This window comes from Oryctolagus cuniculus, chromosome 8 (assembly GCF_964237555.1).
Source record: "Oryctolagus cuniculus chromosome 8, mOryCun1.1, whole genome shotgun sequence".
In the NCBI taxonomy this organism is placed as follows: Eukaryota; Metazoa; Chordata; class Mammalia; order Lagomorpha; family Leporidae; genus Oryctolagus; species Oryctolagus cuniculus.
Genome location: NC_091439.1, coordinates 128,943,397 through 128,962,385, shown reverse-complemented (window position 1 = coordinate 128,962,385; position 18,989 = coordinate 128,943,397). Strand labels below are relative to the sequence as shown.

The window sequence follows — 18,989 nt, the reverse complement described above, 5'->3', positions numbered from 1 at the left end:
GCTACCTACAAATACTTGTCTATTATTCCAATATAACAATTTAATTATTATAGCTTTACAATAGTTCTTGATAACTGACTGATTTCTTTCTCCTTTAATTTAGCTTGCCTTTTCCTAGCTTTTCATTCTATTGTTTAATTTGTAAAGTATTATTAAATTATACGTTTGGAATTTAATTGGAATTGCAACTTATTTGAAGTTTGAGTAGTGATACCATCCTTGTGATATTGTACTGTGCTGGTACTCTATTGTTACAGAACAAATTACCACTCACTTATCAGCTTAAAGCAATACCATTATTAGCTCACAGTTCCACAGATCAGAAATCTGGCATGGCATGCCTGGTTTCTCCATCAAGGCTGAAGTCAAGGTGTTGCCTGGACTTATCTGGAATCTCCAGGGAAAATCTGCTTCCAAGTTTGTTCTTGTATGTGGAAGAATTAAGCTCGTGCAGGGAAATGAGGTGCCTGTTTATTTATTGGCTGCTGGCTGCTCTCAGCAACTAGAGATTGCCATAATTTCTTGCCACATGGCGTCCACTGTCTGAAAGCCAGCAACAGCTCTGTAAGCCCGCCTCTTGCTTCAGATTTTGGACTCTTCTTTAACTCTAAAGTCATGCTTAAAGTGCTCATGTGATTATCCCTTTTGGATAATATCTTACAAGGTCTTATGATTTGAAATTGTAATTACATCTGCAAAATCCTTTAACATCCCTACATTATGTCTGGTATCATTGGCATTAGTGTAGGTCTAGTACATATTTCCAGATTGTGGTATCCAGGGTTGTTCAAGCCAACTGCCTTAAGACTCCAGGAGATACAGTTGTGGAAGCAACTACAGTGCATCTACGAATCTCATTGAAATCTCTTGAAGGGATGACTCTGATTACTCTTGGAATGTGCAAGGAAGCATCATCCAAATAGACAGAGTGAAGTGCCTACTCTCTTAACATCACCCACAAAACATATGAGATTTAGAACTTGGCAACAGCGTTTGTCCTGACCCTGCATTCACTATTCACTGATAGGATTGCACTATCGTTACATTCTGAATGGTGCTGTTGTTCGCAGGTGCTCCTCTGCTTTTTACTATCTCACAGGGACCCAGGAGAAGGGAAGTGGAGAAATGGCAAAACCCTGAATAGTGTGCATATCGTGAGTCTATCCTTGCTGGTTTCCCTCCAGTTTGCTTTTCTGAGGAATTTGGGAACATTTTGAGCTCTATAGCGTGTCAAGAAATAGGTGATATCAATTGTAAGTCATTGTCTTCTCCTAGCTGTTTATTATGGCTCCAGTCTAAGGCTCTACTTTTACCTTTAAGCTATCTTGTTGCAGGTGCTCTGAGCCAATGTGGTTATGTTTTGTGTCATCACTGTGGTGTAGGTACAAAATAAATGGACTCCAAGTACTATAGGATCATGTGGGTGCATAATGTGACTATGATTTCTAGATACATCCAAGGCAATTATTCAGAAGTTATGATGCTTCTAGAAATAAATGTTTTTATATGAAACATAAGATCAAGGGAAGGAGAGTTGTATATATGGCAAAGATAAAATGAAATTAAAAGATACATTTATTTTGGCACAACAATTTGAAACGCATGTATAGTTTTTTCATCATTGGTGCAAAAATGTTGAAATCTATGTATAAGAAGGGTTTCAAAAACCCTTCTTATACATAGAAAAACCCTTCTTATACATAGATTTCAACATCTATGTTTTTGAAACCCTTCTTATACATAGATTTCAACATTTTTGCACCAAAATACTTACCTTTTAATTTAATTTTCCATGAACCTGTTGAGGTAGCCTTATATTAACTATGTTAATTATTGCATTTGAATCCTTCCAAAATTATCTTGGTGCACCCTCTTAGAGACTGACGTTTTCTACTAGCATATCATAATGTTGTAATTTCCTTAGATACTCCATGAGGTGATGGGGAGCTGTAGCCATGCCAACACCCTTTCAAAGTGTAACCTTTCTTCTAGGTCTTACCAGCCTCCTGGCACTCTCAGGTTATACCATCTTCCCTGTGAATCAAATGAACACTAACAGCAGACTTCAAATCCTCAAACGAAGCATTCCTGGCAGAAGGGTTCTCCCACGGAATAGAACGGCAAGAATTCCCTAGGTTTGGGAGGAGTTTTGAACGAATGTTTCAGACCTTGATCACTCAGCCACTCCAAGTCATCCGGGGACCTGTTCCAGTTCTTGAGACCACCCGTCAGCCCTGATGTTCAAAACTACTAAGTGTTGAATAGTAGTCATAGTGCTTTATGATACCAGCATGATGGTCCTCACGTGATTGGGAGAGTTCCAGGTCTTAATTACAGTACTTCCTGTCCTATGTACCTATCAGTTCATCTTCCTGCATTTTCTTCAGGATGTCCGCAATTTGCTTGTATATGTAATGGATTGACATGATAGGAGGTACTGATAAAGCGAGCTGTGGTTATACAGAGCTGAGTCAAATAAGGGCAATAGATTGAAAGACAATGGCTGATTTATCCAAAATTATTTCCTTGCAAGCCATCTTCTTTGAAACAAGTTTGGTTTCTGGGAGAGGAGGATCATTTGTGAACTTTTTCCATAAAACTTGGCAAAATCCAGTGTGAAGGGTAATTAGTCCTGGTAGAATGCTGACATGGCAGAGCAGGATTGAAAGATGTTTGTGCATTTTATCACAAAGCTGCAATTGTAAGATTTGGGCCACAGACCCTGGACACCTCAGGAAAGGTTCCAGAGTTACCCCAACCATGACTGCTGAAGAGAGGACACAGGGTGAAGGCCAAGCTTCCTCCACATCCTACAGCTGTGAGTATAAAGCTTGCCAGCAGGACAAGGCTTGGTCAGGCTAGAGACTGGCTCATGCCACTCAAAATGATGCTGTTAGTGCCAGCACTGTCACACCCTATATAGACACCAGCTCAAGTCCTGGCTGCTCTATTTCTGATTCAGTTCCCTGCTAATGCACCTGGGAAACAGCAGACGATGCTTCAAGCCCTTGGGCCCCTGCACCCACTTGGGAGACCTGGAGGAATCTTCTCGCTCCTGGATTTCGCCTGGCCCAGCCCCAGTCGTTGGGGCACTTTGGGGAGTGAACCACTGGATGGAGGATCTCTCTCTCTTTCTCTCTCTCTGTCTCTCTCATCCCCACCCTGTGTCTGTGCCTATGTGTTTGTGTCTCCTTGTCTCTCTCTCTGTAACTCTGCCTTTCAAATAAATGAATAAATCTTTTAAAAATAAGTCATGTTATTTATAAAACCTCAAGGGCCAATGTGCCTCTCCTAAATTCTGAAAATGCATCCCTGATAAATCCTGATAGATTTTAATTTACTGCATTATAGTCACAAACAGGGTCTTATAACCTGTATGCTTTGGAGTTTTTTAAGTGCAGTGGGAAAAACCACCTGCAAACTACTGCTTCAGGTTTGAAATCTTCCTCATGCTGGTAGGTCGTCACTGTTATTTACTTAAGAAATGATTATGCTTCTGTTTGATGCTATTGTAAATGCAGTTACTTCCTTGATTTCATTCATTTATTGGAAATTAATAATAAAACAAGAGAAATAAATATGCTTGTACTTCATTTAGAATTTCTCATCTATTTTCACAAACAGTGTCACAACTTGATCTTCCTTTACTGTAATTGTCAAAAGTTAATTTTAATGTTTTTGCATATTGCTAAAGTGGCATGAACGGATGTCCCACTTTTTTCAACATATGAAAAAATCTATAAAGAACAGAGCCTACTGCCAATTTTAATTTTAACAAAACTATGAAAAACCAACTAGACCTCATGACAACATCTTAAACTATTATTTTAATTCATATATTAATTATTAATCTATTCAACATTTGGTCATTAATTCCTTTATAATAAGGCATCCATTTTGTCTGCATTCTAAATTACTAATTATAGTCCTTCAAAATGTTTTATTTTGAGTGATTGAAATCTCTGCTAAATGAGAATTGTGTCACTTTCTATTTTCAATTTTTGTTTAGAATAATACTTTAATAACAGACTCCAAAAGAAAAGGAAATTGGTGAAAAAGATGATAAAGAATCAAATGGACTGATTATAAGCATGCTAAAAGAAATCAAAAGAACACAGAGAGAGTACTGAATGAAATCAAGAAAACAATGCATGCTATGAATAAGAAATTTAGTACAGAGATAGGGATCTTTACAAAGAACCAGGCAAAAATATTGGAAATGAAGAAATCAGTAAGTCAAATATAAAACAGAATTGAAAGCCTCAATAAAAGACTGTACCAAGCAGAAAAGAGACTATTCAAACATAAAGAAAAGTCTTTTGAAATAACACAATAATGGGGTCAGCGTGTGACATAGCGGGTAAAGCCACCGCCTCCAGTGCTGGCATCCCATAAGCGCACTGGTTGGAGTTCCAGCTGCTCCACTTCTGATCCAGCTCCCTGCTAATGCACCTGGGAGAGCAGCAATGTATGACACAGGTGTTTGGACCCCTGCACCCACATGGGAGATCCAGAAGAAGCTCCTGGCTCCTGACTTCATACTGACCCAGCTCCAGCCATTGCAGCCATTTAGGGAGTGAACCAGAGGATGGAAGATTCTCTCTCTCTCTCTCTCTCTCAGGTAGGGGTCTTTTTTTCATACTTTTTCATGCATAGATGAAATTTTGCAACAATTTTGTTGAAGAGACTGTCCTTTCTCCAGGGGATGATTTTAGATCATTTGTCAGAGATTAGTTGATTGTGGATGTGTGGATTAATTTCTGGGGTTTCCATTCTGCTCCATTTATCCACATGCCTATTTTGGGGCCAGTAGTATTCTGTAGTATACCTTGAAATCTAGTTTTGTGATTCCTAGGGCTTTATTTTTGTTGTTTTAGATCGTTTTATCTATTTGGGATCTCTGGTATTTCCATATGAATTTTAGCATCATTTTTCTCTATTTTAGAAGAGTATCTTTGGTATTTTGATAGGGATCATATTGAATCTGTAGATTGCATTGGATACTTAATATATATGTTTGTCAACATAGCTAAGTTTTAATTGTTTTATATATAGTTTAAAGTAAGAAATATTAAAATATTTCACTATTTCAAATATTTCATATTTAGGAGTCAAGCTATGAAGGTAGGGGCTATTAATACAAGATTTATTGTATTTATTGCATTTGTGGTAGAGTGACACACAGAGAGGATGAGACAGGGAGGGAGAGAGAGGGAAAGAGAGAGAGGGGGAGAGAGAGAGAGAGAGGAAGGAGGGGGGAAGCTCCAATTTGCTGGTTCACTCCCCAGATGACCAGTAACTTCATCTGGGTCTCGTATTTGGGTGTCAGGGGCCCAGGCGTTTGGGCCATCTGCTGCTTCCCCAGGAGCATTAGCAGGGAGCTGGATTGGAAGCAGAGGAGTTGGGACCAGCACCCCCGCAGGAGATGACAGCATGCCAGTCAGCACATTAACAAGTTGTGCCACAGCACAGGCCACAACATGGGGAACTTGGAGCTGAGATAACACATCTGTATTTCTATAGGTTCCAGAGTTACAGAACTTAAGATCTAAGTACTGTACATTTTTAAGCAAAATTCTTTTTTCTCTTGAAAGTTATTTTATAAGCACAGGCTTAACTGTCCTATTAAAAAAAGATTCAACAAGTAAAAAATAGAAAGACGGCCATCCTGCAGAAGTGTAATCAAACAATCATCACATCCCAAGATGTCCATTTCACTCCTAAAACTTGCGTTTATTTTTATACTCTAAGTATTAGTTACCACAAACCAGAGTAAATGTGTTATTTGTCCTTTGGAGCCTGGCTTATTTCATAGTGGTCTCCACTTGCATCCATTTTACTACAAATGAAGGGATTTCATTCCATAGCTCAGCACTGAAGCCCTTCTGTCCTGTACTTTTCTGGGTCCTTCTTATGGATTCGGTATCTGTATTGCAATTGTTCTATTTGAATATTCTATATAAATTCTGGTAAATCATATGTGTACAGAAATCTATCCATTTCCTCTAGACTTTCCAATTCATTGGTTTATAGCTGTTTGTAGTAATTTCTGATGATTCTTTTTATTTCCGTAGTATCCGTTGTAACACTTCCTTTTCCATCTTCACTGTAGATGATCCTATCCAGACTCATGTTCCTAAAGATGCTGATAGTCACAAACACATACCTCCAACCCAAACTTATTTTGCATTGCATGTAGGCTTCACTCTTGGAATTCAACCTTTCGTGTTTTCCAATCATTTAAGAGCAGATATAGTTGAAATTGAGCTCTTAATAATTATTACCCCTCCCAATCTTCCATATCACATTAAAGAGCGTTTACAGATACACAATTGTTTCAGTGATAACCTTCTCATTCCTGCTTGATTTGTCAATCACTTGTAATTCCACCTGTTCAAAAAGGAAGTACCCCTGTCACTCCTCTAAATATGAGTCTATCTCCACCGTTCACAATTCCATCACATTGGCCCAAATCACAATCATTCTGCCTTTGGACTATTGAGCTAAGTTACTATTGGTCTCCTAAATTCTGAAAAAAGAAATATTTTATAATACAGTTTTAAAAATACTTTGAATTTCTTATAATTAGTATTCCAGTGGATTCTCATTAAAAATTTTAGTGAGAGCCAAACTCCTCATGGCTTAGGTCATGTATGATACAGCCCTTGATTGTCTGTGGACGCTGGGGGAGCTTTACTGCCCCCTGCCTTCTCCCCCTAAGACGTAACCTTACAGCTTTCCGTTAATTTCTTCTCATTTCTACTCTTGAAGCCTAGAGCCAGCCCCTCTGTCTGGAATGTCTCTTTTCTCATCACCCTCTCAGCTTTTGCCACCTGTGGTCCCTAGCCCCTATCTAAAGCCCAGTTTCTTCATGCTGTAGTTCCCTCTACCATCACTACCTCACTTACGCTTATTTAGTGATACTCTACCACTTGGAACTTTTGCTTCATAGTCATCCTTCACTTGCCATGATTTTCCAACCTCTGTTCTATATGGAGATGTCTGATCTAGGAGGAAAAGGATCCAGCTCGTCCAACCTGATGCTCTATTGCCAGTGCCTAGCAGAGTACTTGGCATACAGTAAGTGACAAAAATAAATGAACACCTGAAATGAACAAGCAAAACCAAGAGCATTCAAAAGGTTGACACCTTGTCTGGAACTTCTGAAGGAAATAGAGAGATTTCAAAATGGTGGAAAGTTCTAATTTTCAATTTCTTGTTGCAAAGAACATAAAATTTCTTTACCTACATTATATTTGTCTGTAATTCAGTTATATATATTTAGAGAGAGAAAGGAAATTGACAAGACAGTGACTTATATCCCAATATAGATTAAAAGCTACCATGAGATACCATCTTTTGTGTGTGTCTATTATTTTCCCATAAACTAAACTTCAAAAAATATACTTATTAGTCCAAAAGATCACAATATTCCTAGACTTGTTGGAAAATTGTTTGTCTAAATGTTTTGACATTATGCATTGTTACCAATATGTCATTGGACCACAAATGAACACTGTGTATTTTAATGTTCACATTTGTAGAATGCTGTTGAAGGAATAAGAAAAAAGCATTCTTACTTTAAATTTTATGTCTTTAATGAACTGATGAAAAAAGTTAAATATTCATTAGAGAATTTTTCTTCTTTTTAGGAGTTTTTTTACATTTTAAATTTTTTGTAACTTTTATTTAATAAATATAAATTTCCAAAGTACAACTTTTGAATTGTAGCAGCTTTTTCCCCATATAAACACCTTCCCACCTACAACCATCCCATCTCCCACTCCCTCTCCCATCCCATTCACATCAAGATTCATTTTCAATTATCTTTATATACAGAAGATCAATTAGTATATACTAAATAAAGATTTCAACAGTTTGCACCCACACAGAAACACAAAGTATAAAATACTGTTTCAGTATGCGTTATATCGTTAATTCACATAGTACAACACATTAAGGACAGAGATTCTACATGGGAAGTAGATGCACAGTGACTCCTGTTGTTGATTTAACAATTGACACCCTTATTTATGATGTAAGTAATCTCCCTAGGCTTTTGTCATGAGCTGCCTAGACTATGGAAGCCTCTTGAGTTCGCCAACTCCAATCTTATTTAGACAAGGCCATAGTCAAAGTGGAAGTTCTCTCCTCCCTTCAGAGAAAGGTACTCAGGAGTTTTTTCTTTCATTCTCTTTTATACTTAATTTGTATTAAGATTATGTATATATTTTGTGGATCATTAATATCTCCAATTCCTTTTTGGCTTCCTGTTAAACTTTGTCTCTAGCACATAGGAAGTTTTTTTTTCTTTTTTTTATTTAGTAAATACAAATTTTCATAGATACAGCCTTTTCTGTCTTTATGATTAACTGCAATGAGCATCCCTATTTTAAGATTAAATGTTCATCTTTATTTTTTCAAATATTTTAATATTTTCTTTTTTGAAGTTATTTTACTTTTATATATTATTCGACAGCACTGAAAAGGAATGACAAATTCTGCTAAAATCATGAATCTGAATGTTGGCATGGGCAGTCTTTAGGAAAATGTCTGAGATAAAGTCGAGTTTTTGAGCTCTATGAAGGAAAAATAATGCAGTATTTATGATATAGGCAGCTTACAGATTCAGCTGACAACTGATGGCTCCAAGCAGAGGAATTCTGTGGAGATGCATGTGGATTTATTACGCCTGTGTGTCCGAATGGCTGGCTGCTTTCTCCAGCTTATCTTTCATCACTAAAATACATTTTCCTGCTTATTGCTTGCTTTTAGATGGGCAGCAGTTGAGCAGAAAATAGAGAAACATGTTCAGTTGTTTGCTGGTAATGTGGAGAGAGGATGCACAGCTATTTTGAAATATGATAAAAGTCACTTTAAAATTCAAGGGCTAAAATGGGTACTTCTGCAATCCTCCAGATGTCTCTGGACGGAGCGTTATTTTAACTTCATCCTGGAGAGTTAAAAATTTGAACATGCAATTGACAATTTCAAAAATTTACATAAAGTGGACCATTGTGATTTTATATGGAATTTCTTTTTTTTTTTTTTAACTTTTATTTAATGAATATACGTTTCCAAAGTACGAATAATGGATTACTATGGCTTCCCCCCCATACCGTCCCTCCCACCCACAACCCTCCCCTTTCCCACTCCCTCTCCCCTTCCATTCACATCAAGATTCATTTTCGATTATCTTAATATACAGAAGATCAGCTTAGTATACATTAAGTAAGGATTTCAACAGTTTGCTCCCACACAGAAACATAAAGTGAAAAATAATAGATGATTTTTTTAAATGATGATGAAATCAGATCAGACCTATTGTCATGTTTAATCCCAGTGAGAGTCAAGTTGGGAATTGATAATTTCTTTTCTTTTCTTTCTTTTTTTTTTTTTTTTTTTTTTTTTTTTTTTTTTACAGAGGATCAGTTTAGTATGCATTAAGTAAAGATTTCAACAGTTTGCACCCCCATAGAAACACAAAGTGAAATATATTATTTGAGTACTCGTTATAGCATTAAATCTCAATGCACAGCACATTAAGGACAGAGATCCTACATGAGGAGTAAGTGCACAGTGACTCCTGTTGTTGACTTTACCAATTGACACTCCTGTCTATGGCATCAGTAATCTCCCTATGCTCCAGTCATGAGTTTCCAAGGCTATGGAAGCCCCTTGAGTTCTCCGACTCTTATCTTGTTTAGACAAGGTCATAGTCAAAGTGGAGGTTCTCTCCTCCCTTCAGAGAAAGGTACCTCCTTCTTTGAGGACCTGTTCTTTCCACTGAGATCTCACTCACAGAGATCTTTTGCCAGAGTGTCTTGGCTTTCCATGCCTGAAATACTCTCATGGGCTTTTCAGCCAGATCTGAATGCCTTTAGGGCTGATTCTGAGGCCAGAGTGCTATTTAGGGCATCTGCCATTCTATGAGTCTGCTAAGTATCTCACTTCCCATGTTGGATCACTCTCCCCTTTGTTTATTCTATCGGTTAGTGTTAGCAGGTACTAGACTTGCTTATGTGCTCCCTTTGACTCTTAGTCCTTTCATTATGATCAATTGCGAACTGAAATTGATCACTTGGACTAGTGAGATGGCATTGGTACATGCCACCTTGATGGGATTAAATTGGAGTCCCCTGGTATGTTTCTAACTCTACCATTTGGGGCAAGTCAGCTTGAGCATGTCCCAAATTATATATCTCTTCCCTCTCTTATTCCTACTCTTATGTTTAACAGGGATCACATTTCAGTTAAATTTCAACACTTAAGAATAACTGTGTATTAATTACAGAATTAAATCAGTCATATTAAGTAGAACAGACAAAAAAACTACTAAGAGGGATAATGTATTAAGTTGTTCATTAACAGTCAGGGCTATGCTGATCAAGTCACCGTTTCCCATAGTGTCCCTTTCACTTCAACAAGTTTCCTTTTTGGTGTTCAGTCAGTTGTCACCGATCAGGGAGAACATATGGTATTTGTCCCTTTGGGACTGGCTTATTTCACTCAGCATGATGTGTTCCAGATTCCTCCATTTTGTTGCAAATGACTGGATTTCATTGTTTCTTCCTGTGGTATAGTATTCTAAAGAGTACATATCCCATAATTTCTTTATCCAGTCTACCGTTGATGGGCATTTAGGTTGGTTCCAGGTCTTAGCTATTGTGAATTGTGCTGCAATAAACATTAGGCTGCAGACCGCTTTTTTGTTTGCCAATTTAAATTCCTTTGGGTAAATTCCAAGGAGTGGGATGGCTGGGTTGAACGGTAGGGTTATCTTCAGGTTTCTGAGGAATCTCCAGACTGATTTCCATAGTGGCTTGACCAGTTTGCATTCCCACCAACAGTGGGTTAGTGTCCCTTTTTCCCCACATCCTCGCCAGCATCTGTTGTTGGTAGATTTCTGAATGTGAGCCATTCTAACTGGGGTGAGGTGGAACCTCATTGTGGTTTTGATTTGCATTTCTCTGATTGCTAATGACCTTGAACATTTTTTCATGTGCCTGTTGGCCATTTGGATTTCCTCTTTTGAAAAATGTCTATTGAGGTCCTTGGCCCATCTCTTAATTGGGTTGTTGGTTTTGTTTTTGTGGAGTTTCTTGATCTCTTTGTAGATTCTGGTTATTAACCCTTTATCTGTTGCATAGTTTGCAAATATTTTTTCCCATTCTGACGGTTGTCTCTTCACTCTCCTGACTGTTTCTTTTGCAGTACAGAAACTTCTCAATTTGATGCAATCCCAATAGTTGATTTTGGCTTTGACTGTCTGTGCCTCCCGGGTCTTTTCCAGAAACTCTTTGCCTGTGCCAATATCTTGAAGGGTTTCTCCAATGTTCTCTAGTAACTTGATGGTGTCAGGTCGTAGATTTAGGTCTTTAATCCATGTTGAGTGGATTTTTGTGTAAGGTGTAAGGTAGGGGTCTTGCTTCATGATTCTGCACGTGGAAATCCAATTTTCCCAGCACCATTTATTGAATAGACTGTCCTTGCTCAAGGAATTAGTTTTAGATCCTTGATCAAATATAAGTTGGCTGTAGATGTTTGGGTTGATTTCTGGTATTTCAATTCTGTTCCATTGGTCTATCCTTCTGTTTCTGTACCAGTACCATGCTGTTTTGATTACAACTGCCCTGTAGTATGTCCTGAAATCTGGTATTGTGATGCCTCCGGCTTTGTTTTTGTTGTACAAGATTGCTTTAGCTATTCGAGGTCTCTTGTGCCTCCATATAAATTTCAGCACCAATTTTTCCAGATCTAAGAAGAAGGTCTTTGGTATCTTGATTGGTATTGCATTGAATCTATAAATTGCTTTTGGGAGAATGGACATTTTGATGATATTGATTCTTCCAATCCATGAGCATGGAAGATTTTTCCATTTCTTGGTATCCTCTTCTATTTCTTTCTTTAAGGTTTTGTAATTTTCATCGTAGAGATCTTTAACGTCCTTGGTTAAGTTTATTCCAAGGTATTTGATTGTTTTTGTAGCTATTGTGAATGGGATTGATCTTAGAAGTTCTTCCTCAGCCATGGCATTGTCTGTGTATACAAAGGCTGTTGATTTTTGTGCATTGATTTTATACCCTGCTACTTTGCCAAACTCTTCTATGAGTTCCAATAGTCTCTTGGTAGAGTTCTTTGGGTCCCCTAAATAAAGAATCATGTCATCTGCAAAGAGGGATAGTTTGAGTTCTTCCTTCCCAATTTGTATCCCTTTAATTTCTTTTTCTTGCCTAATAGCTCTGGCTAGAACCTCCAGAACTATATTGAATAGCAGTGGTGAGAGTGGACATCCCTGTCTGGTCCCAGATCTCAGTGGAAATGCTTCCAACTTTTCCCCATTCAATAGGATGTTGGCTGTGGGTTTTTCATAGATTGCTTTGATTGTATTGAGGAATGTTCCTTCCAAACCCAGTTTGCTTAGAGTTTTCATCATGAACGGGTGTTGTATTTTATCAAATGCTTTCTCGGCATCTATTGAGAGAATCATATGGTTTTTCTTCTGCAGTCTGTTAATGTGGTGTATCACATTGATTGTCTTGCGCACATTAAACCATCCCTGCATACCAGGGATAAATCCCACTTGGTCTGGGTGGATGATCTTTCTGATGTGTTGTTGCATTCTATTGGCGAGAATTTTATTGAGGATTTTTGCATCTATGTTCATCAGGGATATTGGTCTGTAATTCTCTTTCAGTGCTGCATCTTTTCCCGGCTTAGGAATTAAGGTGATGCTGGCTTCATAGAAAGAATTTGGGAGGATTCCCTCTTCTTCAATTGTTCTGAATAGTTTGAGAAGAATTGGAGTTAGTTCTTCTTTAAATGTCTGGTAGAATTCAGCAGTGAATCCATCTGGTCCTGGGCTTTTCTTTGTTGGGAGGGCCTTTATTACTGTTTCAATTTCTGTCTCAGTTATGGGTCTGTTTAGGTTTTCGATGTCTTCCTGGTTCAATTTAGGTAGGTTGCATGTGTCCAGGAATCTATCCATTTCTGATAGGTTTCCCTGTTTGCTGGCATACAAGTCCTTGTAGTAATTTCTGATGATTCTTTTTATTTCTGTGGTGTCTGTTGTTACATTTCCTTTTTCATCTCTGATTTTATTGATTTGGGTCTTTTCTCTTCTTTTTTTAGTTAGTTGGGCCAATGGGGTGTCAATTTTGTTTATTTTTTCAAAAAACCAGCTCCTCGTTTGGCTGATTTTTTGTAATGTTTTTCTTGATTCAATCCTGTTGATTTCTTCTCTGATTTTAATTATTTCTCTTCTCCTACTAGATTTGGGTCTGGTTTGCTGTAGGTTTTCTAGATCCTTGAGGTGAATAGAAAGCTGATCTATTTGGTGCCTTTCCAATTTCTTGATGTAGGCACCTATTGATATAAACTTTCCTCTTAACACTGCTTTTGCTGCGTCCCATAAGTTTTGGTATGTTGTGCTGTTATCCTCATTTACTTCCAGAAAGTTTTTGATTTCTCTTTTGATTTCTTCTATGACCCATTGTTCATTCAGGAGCATGTTGTTCAATCTCCATGTGTTTGCGTATGCTCTAGGGATTCCTGAGTTGTTCATTTCCAACTTCATTCCTTTATGGTCTGAGAAGCTGCATGGTATGATTCTAATTCTTTTGAATTTGCTGAGACTTGCTTTATGGCCTAGTATGTGGTCAATCCTAGAGAAGGTTCCATGTACTGCTGAGAAGAATGTATAATCTTTAGCTGTAGGATTGAAAGTTCTGTATATATCTGTTAGATCCATTTGGGCTATAGTGTCGTTTAAATCTACTGTATCCTTGTTGATCTTCTGTCCTATTGATCTGTCTATTTCTGAGAGTGGAGTATTGAAGTCCCCCAGTACTATTGTATTGGGGTCTAAGTCTCCCTTTAAGTCCGTTAACAAATCTTTTAGATAAACCGGTGCCCTGTAGTTAGGTGCATATACATTGATAATTGTTATATCTTCCTGTTGAATTGATCCCTTAATCATTATGTAGTGTCCCTCTTTGTCTCTCTTAATGGTTTTTGTGGTAAAGTTTATGGTGTCTGATATTAAGATGGCTACGCCTGCTCTTTTTTCATTTCTGTTGGCATGGTATATCTTTTTCCAGCCTTTCACTTTCAGTCTGTATGGATCTTTGTTGGAAAGATGTGTTTCTTGTAAGCAGCAAATAGATGGGTTTTGTTTTTTAACCCAATCAGCCAAACGGTGTCTTTTAACTGGACAGTTCAGGCCATTCACGTTCAATGTGACTAATGATAAGTGGTAACTTTGCCCTGCCATTTGCCAAAGATAAGTTCTAATATATGCTTTGAATTCCCTGTGATCTTTTGCTGTGAGCTTTCCTTCCTTGGTTTCCTTCCTTTACCTTCTTTCATATTGATGACCGTGTTTCTTTGTTTCTGTGTGTAACACATCTTTAAGCATCTTTTGCAGGGCTGGACGAGTGGCAACAAATTCTTTCAATTTCTGTTTGTTATGAAAAGTCTTTATTTCACCTTCATTCACAAATGATAGCTTTGCAGGATATAATATTCTGGGCTGGCAGTTGTTCTCTCTTAGTACCTGGGCTATATCTTGCCATTCCCTCCTAGCTTGTAGAGTTTCTGATGAGAAGTCAGCTGTGAGTCTGATTGGAGATCCTCTGAGAGTAATCTGACGTTTCTCTCTTGCACATTTTAGGATCTTTTCTTTATGTTTCACTGTGGAGAGTTTAATTACAACATGCCGTGGTGAGGGTCTCTTTTGGTCGTGTTTATTAGGGGTTCTGTGAGCTTCCTGTACTAGGATTTCTCTGTCCTTCTCCAAACCTGGGAAATTTTCTGCTAATATCTCACTAAAAAGGCCTTCTAATCCTTTCTCCCTCTCCATGCCTTCAGGAACTCCTAGAACCCGAATGTTGGGTTTTTTAATAGTATCCTGAAGATTCCCGACAATATGTTTTAGATTCCTAATTTCCTCTTCTTTTCTTTGGTCTGACTGTATCCTTTCCTGTTCTCTGTCTTCTAAGTCCGATATTCTCTCTTCTGCTTCTCCCATTCTGTTTGTAAGGCTCTCTATTGTGTTTTTCATTTGATCTATTGAATTCTTCACTTCAGTCACTATCCCAGTTTCCTGTTGTACTAGTTGTTTCGTTTCATTTTGATTCCTCCTTAATATTTCATTTTCACGAGAGAGATTTTCTATCTTGTCCATTAAGGATTTCTGTAGTTCAAGAATTTGTTTTTGAGAACTTCTTAATGTTCTTATCAATTTTTTGAGATCTGCTTCTTGCATTTCTTCTATGTCATCATCCTCATAATCTTGAATTGGGGTGTCTTTTTCATTTGAGGGCTTCATGGTGACTTCCTTGTTTTTATTACCTTGGTTTTTGCGTTTGTTATTTGTCATATTGGAGATATTTGGTTTCTTCACTGTGGTGCTTTTTCTTGTTATACTATGACTCTAGATTAAGTGGACTATCTGTTTTTGATGGAGCCTTAGGGCTTGAGATGGGTGTGGCCTGAGAGCTCTGTTTGGTGTGCCAAAGGTGACACTCCCAGGTTAGGCGTGGTAAACCTCTCTCTCTCTCTCTCTCTCTCTTTTTTTTGATTCAACAGGGAAGTTATTCTGCACAGCTGAACAAAGTTGGAGGTAGTTAGCAGGCAAATGATATACCCACAGGAGCCAGAGATCAGAAGCTCTTTCCCAAGGACCACACAGGGAATCTGTTCGGCCCTTAGAGTGGGCTCAAATTCTCCTTCAGTCTCCCACTGGGTTGCCAAAGTTACGGAATTGTAGCGTCTCTGGAGAGTGCTCACGTGAATTCCGTGAGTTCTCTCCCCCACCGTCTCTTTTTTCACAGTCTCAGTTCAGTAGCACCATAAATTTACTAAGTCCTAATCTCCTGTTAATTCGCCCCACCCAGAGTCAGGTTTTACTGCTAGGCTCAGGGCCGGTGCAGACCTGAGGTCGCTCTGCTTATGACGTATGTCCAAGATGGCGCCTGCTCTTTGTCTTGCTCGCCCTTGAGAGGTGAGCAGAGAGAGAGAAACCCGTGTCCATACCAGTCACCTTTTTTTTTTTTCCCTCTCTCTCTCTTCCAGTTAGCTTGGTGAAGTCCCCCCCGCCCCGGGGGTCGTTCCCTCTAGTCTCCTCTCTCTGCTTGCCTGCCGGTGTCTCGGGTTATTGAGGTTCGGCTCACCTCGCGTTCCAGTGCTGGTGTGTTGAGTCTGCCGCTGATGTCCCGAACTGTGGGCTCCCACGCTCTCCACGCAGGTCTGCTCCCCTTCCAGCGCCGATGTGTGGACTAGGAGCCCTGGACTTCCCAAGTCTCCCCGCTGTTGCACTCCCCTTCGAGCACTTGCCTTTATATGGAATTTCTAATGAAATTTCCTACTCACCTTTCCTCTCCCTTATGAACCTTTTGTTTGCCAATTCTTCACAAGGCCATGAATTATTATGACTGCCTTATTCAAAATAATAAATTCAGTTTATCTGGTAAAGGCAGATGCTAAAGCTAGATTCAGTAATTATCACATAAAATGGAGCTATACATATGTATGACTTTATCAGGTAATACCAGGTACTGAATATTTATCCTCAAGCCACAATGGCTTCATATTATAAATTTATGACTTCTTAGTATGCACTATACAGGATGCTTCTAGCATTTGAAATGGGCAAATCCTACCTCCTTCTTTTTTCTGTGGTTATGATGGCTGTTTACATGTATTTGAATATGTACACATATATTTATGTGTTCATTTATATTACCTTTAGCATGTAAACCACAATTACACAGAGCTGGTGGTCCTGCAGGTAAAAAAATAAAGAAAGAAAGAAACTTCAAAAACTGCATGAAATTGAAGATATTCCTTCAAAAAAATCATTTGTGTCTGGAGGTTAACAACCATGCAAATGAAAAAGGTCAAACAGAGGCCCAGAGCACCTCCATTGGTCATGACTTCAAGGCATAGCATCTTAAATATTTCATATCGTCTTCCAGACAATAAATATAGAAAAAAAATTGTAGAATCTTATATAACATCAGGTAGTATTTCTTTACATGTATTTTCAAAGGGCAAAATAGTTTTGCTTTTAATAAAAGTTTATTTATTTGAAAGTCAGAGTTACAGAGAGAGGGAGAGATCTTCCATCTGCTGTTTCACTCCCCAAATGGCCAAAATGTCTGGAGTTGGGCAGGTCCAAAGCCAAGAGCCAGGAGCTTCTTTCAGGTCTCCCACATGTTAGTGCAGGGGCCCAAACACTTAGGCCATCTTCTGCTGCTATCCCAGGCACATTAGCAGGGAGCTGGATCAGAAGTGGAGCAGCCGGGAGTCTAACTGGTACTTGTATGGGATGCCAGTGTCACAGGCAGCAGCTTAACCCACTACACCTCAACATTGGCCCCAGAATAGTTTTGCTTTAAAATACAAATGCAGGCACTTCTGAGTCATAATACCTGAGGTAGGGAAGGACTGCATTAGGAATGGCTTTTTTTTCTCCTATAGATGAGGATTTAGAATCACTGGGAACAAGACATTTTTAGAGAGTTCTATGCACTGGCTGGATAAATTCCAAAGCATCTAGCACCAAAGGGAAGATAACTAGTGCTCATTTTTACTCTTGTCCTTAAAATTCCGACGCCCTCATTCCTTGTTTTCAGCTGATGACCTCATTTCTTATCTCACAGAGAGAGCAGAAAACAGAGACAAGCCCTCCAAGTTGTCACTGTGCACCCAGCTTCCCACCTGCTCTGTGCTCTTCCACTCTGCCTTCTACCCAGCTGCCAGGGAACTTGAACCTCATCCCTCCAGCCTCTCCAGCCATTCTGTCCTCCATCCCTGGCATCAAGTGTTTCACTTGCATAATTCTTTTCTTTTAATTTTTTATTTGACTGTGAGAGACAGAGAGGGAGAATGCGCATCTATGTGCTCACTCCCCAAATGCCCATAACAGCCAGGGTTAGGCCAAGCTGAAACCCCTGGTTCACTCACGGCCAAGGCAGCGACCCACCTGCTTGAACGACCAAGTACTACCTCCAAGGATCTGCAGTACCAGGAAGCTGGACTCGGAATTGGAGTCCTGACTTGAACCTTGGCACCTGGTGAGGTATGTGGCTCACCCTCTCTGGTGCCTCCTCGTGATCACCCATACCTTTGAAAGGTGACTTGCTCATGCATGGTTCCGTTCTCAGATAGTGAATCTTTTCTGTTGATCTTCTTTTCTTCATGGTGTCAATTAGACTTACAAAAAAACATTTATACTGTGACCTTCAAATTTATATTTCCATCCCATATCTCTCTGTTAATATTCAGATTCACAGATTGAAGCTTGTGCTGCCTCACTGTGATATTGTCTCTTCAAGTCTCATGGCTTCAAGTGCTGCGAGTAAGCTGGTGATTCTCAAATCCATGCATCACACCTGAGCCTCCACCCAGGATTCTACACCGTCTACTGACATCCCCATACCTGAGTTATCCTGAAGATTAACACAAGGGAAACAGGACTCCTGATTATTCCTGCAATCCCTTCCACGCTCCCGCATCTCTGTAGATTGGACATGTTCTTAATTCTTCTCTTTTTCTCCATTTCAGTGTCACAGGAAATCTTACCAGCTCTACTGTCAAGTACTAGGGGCGTATCTGGATATTATAAAACCTGAACCTTTTCTGTTTGGGTGGGTCCCTTCAAGAAACAACATGCAAAATTTTGAAAATAAGATTAGGTACATATGTGAATATTTATTTGCATTAAGAATCAGAGTATGGCCGGGGCCTGGCTCACTAGGCTAATCCTCCGCCTGCAGCACCAGCGCCCCGGGTTCTAGTCCCAGTCGGGGCGCCAGATTCTGTCCCGGTTGCCCCTCTTCCAGGCCAGCTCTCTGCTGTGGCCCGGGAGTGCAGTGGAGGATGGCCCAAGTGCTTGGGCCCTGCACCCCATGGGAGACCAGGAGAAGCACCTGGCTCCTGGCTTCAGATCGGCGCAGTGCGCCAGCCGCAGCACTCTGGCTGCAGTG

The 18,989-nt window shown here is 39.3% G+C and overlaps 1 long non-coding RNA gene across 1 annotated transcript in view; it reads left to right on the top strand.

The window, feature by feature from the left end:
• LOC127489124 (uncharacterized) overlaps positions 1 to 3,824 on the top strand; it is a 32,336-nt gene extending 28,512 nt beyond the window's left edge. Inside the window, exon 4 of the long non-coding RNA XR_011378107.1 lies at positions 1,993 to 3,824. This is a non-coding gene — a long non-coding RNA (uncharacterized lncRNA). The remainder of the gene's footprint in view (positions 1 to 1,992) is intronic.
• The last annotated feature ends 15,165 nt before the right edge of the window (positions 3,825 to 18,989 follow it).